Genomic DNA, 5965 nt, shown 5'->3' on the forward strand with positions numbered 1-5965 from the left:
ATCATGATGTTAGAATATGTTGTTAATTATATAAAAAAATAAAATTCTACATTTCGTTTATTTTTTTTTCTCATTATATATTTACAAGTGAATTACAAAAATATAAATCGATTTTTATCTATTTTCGTATTTGTTCAATTCAGTCCCTGCAACCAGTTGACAGCAGATCACATGCTGATATGTCAGGTAACGTGTTTACGTGTCTTTGTCTCCTTTGTAATACAGACAAATTGTCCTTGAGTCCCTCAATTTCTCAATCGTCCAACGTGATACTTCCACCGCTTCTTCCACTCCCTCTCTGTCGCCACCTCCTTCCTCTCTCTCTAAAACTCTCTCTCCCTCCACCTAAATCCTCGCCATCATAAAAATCTTTGTCTCCAATCCAAAATGAAGCACAAAAATTGGTTGGATCAGAAGGAAGAAACTCTCATATCAAAGTACTCTAAAATACTCTGCTCTGACACCATCACTAAGCTCAAGACTCGCAAAAAGAAGTTCAAACCCGTCGCCGACCACGTCAACTCCCTCCACCACCACCACGATCCCACCACCTTCCTTTTCGAGTTCTGATGATGATATTATTGATAAAGATGATGATTGTGACGAGGATGATGAAGAGTGTGAGTGAGGTGGTGATGATTTTTTATGATGATTCTGGAGAGGAAGTGAGGCAGATTAGGGGCGTTAGGGTTAGGGTTTTGGACGGGACAGCTCATCATGTTCATATCGATCTATTATGCGCCTTTGCATCTAGCATTGGGTAGACCTCATATAATAACTGTCATACCTCTACCCTATCCTTTATTTCATTTCTTCGGCAATAATAAAAAAAACTTTTTGAATTATGGGGACAAGAAAAAGAATTCAATACGTAAATTTAGCATTTAAAGAATATTCTTTACTAATCTTATTTTTCAGTTATTTAACCCCCTTGTCTTACCAAGTTCCATATTAGTCAGATTAGTAAACAAATAAAAAAAGAGAGCAAATTACTAAAAGAATGAATAAAAAAGATAATAATATATATATATATGAAGAAATTCGTCCACCCCCAATATATTTTATGGCCTCTCCCATAAAAAAACTTAAGATACCAATTCCATTTGGAATAGAGGCGGTGACGATGAGGGAGGAGAGGAGGAGGGAGAAAGAGTTTCAGAGGAAGAGGGAGGAGGTGACGATGAAGAGGGAGCAGGAGAAGCAGAAGAGGAATCACGCTGAACGGTTGAAGAGAACAGGGGGCGATTGTCCATATTAGGAAGAAGACAAAGTCACATGGACATGTTACCTGACACGTCAGCATGTGACCAGCTGCCAACTAGTTGCAGAGGCTGGATTAAATAAATACGAAGGTGGGTGGGAACCGATTTGTATTTTTATAATTGTTAGGGATTGCAATGTCTATCGGATAAATAATTAGGGGTCGAAAAAGGATTAAATATACTCTAATAATATTTAAAATTCCATCAGAATATAAATAATATGATAAATTAATTATTTAGATTTTTATTCAAATATGATGCTTTATATTTAATTTATAAAAATTTATTTCATGTATTTAATAGGTATTTAATTAGACTTATTATACAATTAATTATGAAGGTATAGAATAAAATCAACCAAGATAAAAAGCTTTTAGATTGAAGTGAATTTTTTAAAAAATAATATGAAGATATGATTTATGTGGATGAGAACAGGCTTTTAGCATGAGCACTGGCGCTGATACGAGCCTTCCCCACTTCTCTCACAATCTCATCTCATGACATGTCCACTCCATACTCTATGCAAAGCTATCATCTTTTTTCAGTTTTTATGCAACTACTTTTGTCCTTTTACCATCTCTTCAAAAATCTTAGGTTTTAGAATTGTTTTAGGCTGCATCTTCTTCCCCTGAATGGTTGTATTTGGCCGTGTATTAGGTAAAATTTTTTAAACTTATAAAACTGTGGGAGAACAAACGGACGATTAGTTCATGCGTCTGAGTTCTATAAATCGTGAGTTTTATCCTGATTTAACATTTTAGTTTGAGTAAATATCCTTTTTGACCCCTAACCATTTACCTATAGGACATGTCACCCCCTAATCATCCCTGAACCACTAAATGAGCCTCATCTTGAAGAGGAACTGGACAAGCCATCCCCTATAATTGGTTAGCAGAAGGTTGCCCATATGATGTGTCAGTTTGTGCGTGATATAGCAGATGCTAGTGCCACATCATAAAGGAGAATTGATATAGAGACTAATCGGTCCCTACACAAATACCAAATGTCGTCATAGGGTGAGAAAAGTATAAGAGACATTGAACTCTTTAGTTCTTTATTAATATCCTTCGTTTACTCACACATTCACAAAAAAGTCCTAAAACTTTATTTTTCTCCTTCGTTTCCTTTCAAATTCCGGTGACATTATTGCATGTGGTATTTCTGGAGACGATACGTTGACAGAAGTTGAAAAGGACCAACAAGGTTAGTTGTTAGTTTTCCACATTCATACTCTTCCTATTTTGCTTTTTGTTCTGTTATGATGAACTCGTTTGATGAACTAGAGAATGCTTTGGATTGTTTTGATGAGTGGTTTTTGTTCGAAACTAAGTTAACTATACAATTATAATGTCTTCATAGAATTCTGTGGTGAGCTAGGTTTCACGTATTATTATCTGTACAAGCTAGAATGCAAGATGTAATCTTAATTAGTATATTCTATTTATTTTACTAAGTGGTGTTTTATGTCTATTGGTATCCTCTGTTGAGAGTTTGTTAAACAATTTAAATGAAATATTGTGTTATTTATGCAAATGTCCATTTTTGTTGTTCTTATGTTCAATCATGGTGGAAGGTTCGAAAGAACTATGAATGGTGAGTTATGCTATAAAGATGGAAAAGTAGAGAAATTTTCTCCAATGAATGTGAATTTCGTCAATAAGAAGGATTTGGAGGAGCTGTTCATAGGGGTTAGGATATTTGGAGTATAAAGCTATGTTCTGGCATGATCCAACTGTGCTGGTGTTTGAAATGGGTTGCATGTGCTCACTGGTGACAAGGAAATAAATAAAATGTGTGACTTTACGCTTAGACACAACCTGAAAGAATTCTTTTTATATTTTGAGCATCTGGTGGATCAGCCTTGTATTCTAGGAAATAATGCGGTGGTGGAAAACCTTTTTGAAGATGATTCTTTACAGGAGGTAGCTTCTTTTCATGATGTTCCTTTGGAGGAGACTCAATCATCATCTTCATATAATTCTTATGAGAGTGCCGAGGATGATGCTTATAAGCCTCCACTTCCTAGGTATGAGAGTGACAATAGTGAGAAATCTCTAATACCTGAAAGCAGGATGGAGAAAAAGAAACCTAAATCACCATTCAACACTAAAAAAAGGAGGTTATCAAGGAGATACACTGGGACTAGGAGAAAGATGCATATTTTGAATGGAGATAATAAAAGTGGAGATGGCAGTGGAGTTGGCACTAGACATGGTAGTGGGGCTGATAGTGGAATCAAACTTAATGAAAGTAGAGGTTCCGGGTTAGACCAAGCCCAATGAAATGTAGCTGAACATAGGCCGGCTATGAGAGGCCTAATTGTTGTAGGTGTAGACTCTTGACCGTGATGAGGTGTATAACTATAAATCTAAGGAATTTGACACCGCTGTTGAATCAGATGAGGAGAAGGGTCAATCGTCCTATATCCATGTAGATGATACCTGAATGAGCTAAAATTCTCGTATCAAAACTCTTGTTTTTTTAGTTAGTATTAAGTCTGACGAGAATAATATTCTACAACCAGCAATTCGTTGATTTTCAAACCAACCCATTGACTATCTATTATTTGATTTACTAATCCTTTATATTGGAATGGATGAAGGGTTAAATGGTTTGGCAATTCCTCACGTGGGGCTGAATCCAGAGAATTTTGAATCAGAGCTTTCGATTTTTGTTCATCTTTCGCTGTAATAATATCTTGAGGTTTGCAGCGATAACTTGGTATATCTACTATACGACCATTAACTAAAACATGTTTATGGTTAACTAATTGGCGGGCTTGAGGAATAGTCGAAGCCATACCCAATCTAAAAAGTATGTTATCCAAACGCATTTCAAGTAATTGTAGTAAAACCTGACCGGTTGACCCCTTGGCTTTTCCGGCGATACGAATGTATTTAAGCAATTGGCGTTCTGTAAGACCATAATGAAAACGCAATTTTTGTTTTTCTTCTAAACGAATACGATATTGAGATTTTTTACCGGAGCGTGATTGGTTTCTAAATTCGCTTCCGACTGTAGGCTTTTTACTAGTTAGTCCAGGTAAAGTCCCCAGACGGCGTATTTTTTTGAAACGAGGCCCTCTGTAGCGTGACATAAAGACTCCCTTTTTAATTAAAAAATGAAAAATCGAAATTAAAACTAAACTAAATGACAAATATGATATGAGAAATGAAGCGAAATTCACAAAAGCATTGTAGTACAAAGAAGAATTGTATGAATTCTATCAAAAATTGTATGATAATAAGCTTTTTCTGTATAACGGGATTGTTAATTACTCGTTGGATTTTGTCGGGCCATTTACCATTTAGTGATTTATATGAATCATTAATCTTTCTTTCCTGGGGTTTTTCTATTTTTCATATAGTTTTTTGTTTTAAAAAGCATAAAAACGATTTAAGTGCAATAATCGCACCGAGTGTTATTTTTACCCAAGGCTTTGCTACTTCGGGTGTTTTAACCGAAATCCATCAATCTGCAATATTAGTACCCGCTTTACAATCTCATTGGTTAATGATGCACGTAAGTATGATGATATTTGGCTATGCAGCTCTTTTATGTGGATCGTTATTATCTGTAGGAATCTTAGTTATTACATTTGGAGAAGTCATACAAATTTTGGGTAAAAGCAATAATTTGTATTTTTTAAATGAATCCTTTTCTTTTGTTGAGATCCAATACATGAATAGGAATGAAAGGAACAATGTTTTACAAAAAACTTTTTTTTCTTCTTCTAGAAATTATTACAGGTCTCAGTTTATTCAACAACTCGATCGTTGGAGTTATCGTATTATTAGTCTGGGTTTTCTCTTTTTAACGATAGGTATTCTGTCAGGAGCAGTATGGGCTAATGAGGCATGGGGATCATATTGGAATTGGGATCCCAAGGAAACTTGGGCCTTTATTACTTGGACCATATTTGCGATTTATTTACATACTCGAAAAAATACGAAATTCGAAAGTGTAAATTCTTCAATAGCGGCCTCTCTGGGCTTTCTTATAATTTGGATATGTTATTTAGGAATCAATCTATTAGGTATAGGATTACACAGTTATGGTTCATTTACATCTAATTGAATTGAATTTAATTAAGGAAAAAACCTCTGGCAAATACAAATAAAGAAAGCATAAGTATATATACATCATAAGAGATAAGTATATATACATATCTAATATACTAATATATAAAATATATAAGAAATTTGAGTATATATTCGATATTCTATTTATATATAATATATTTGATATGAATATAGAAAGAATAAAGAAAAAATGGAATTGTCGAGAACCCTTTAAATCAAGTAGTAATGTAATGATTCAAGGGGTTCTCACAAACAACAAACATATTTACATATAATTAATTCCAATTTTGTTATGTGGTTTATTTCTCTTTTTTTGGGGGGTTGTATTAATTTTCATTAAAAAAATTTAGAAAAAATTTGATAGAATGGCTTCAACCTTGTCAACCGAGAATGAGAAAATAAAATCTGGATAAATACCAATACCTATTACGGGTATAAGGATAGAAATCGAAATAAATAATTCTCGCGGACCAGAATCAAAAAAATACGAGTTTGGTGTATTAAAAAGCTTGTATCCATAGAACATCTGCCGTAACATGAATAATGAATAAATAGGAGTTAATATAATTCCAATTGTGTTTAAAAAAATTATTAGTATTTTTGTCATTAAAAGATATTTTT

Source organism: Arachis duranensis, chromosome 5 (assembly GCF_000817695.3).
Source record: "Arachis duranensis cultivar V14167 chromosome 5, aradu.V14167.gnm2.J7QH, whole genome shotgun sequence".
In the NCBI taxonomy this organism is placed as follows: domain Eukaryota; kingdom Viridiplantae; phylum Streptophyta; class Magnoliopsida; order Fabales; family Fabaceae; genus Arachis; species Arachis duranensis.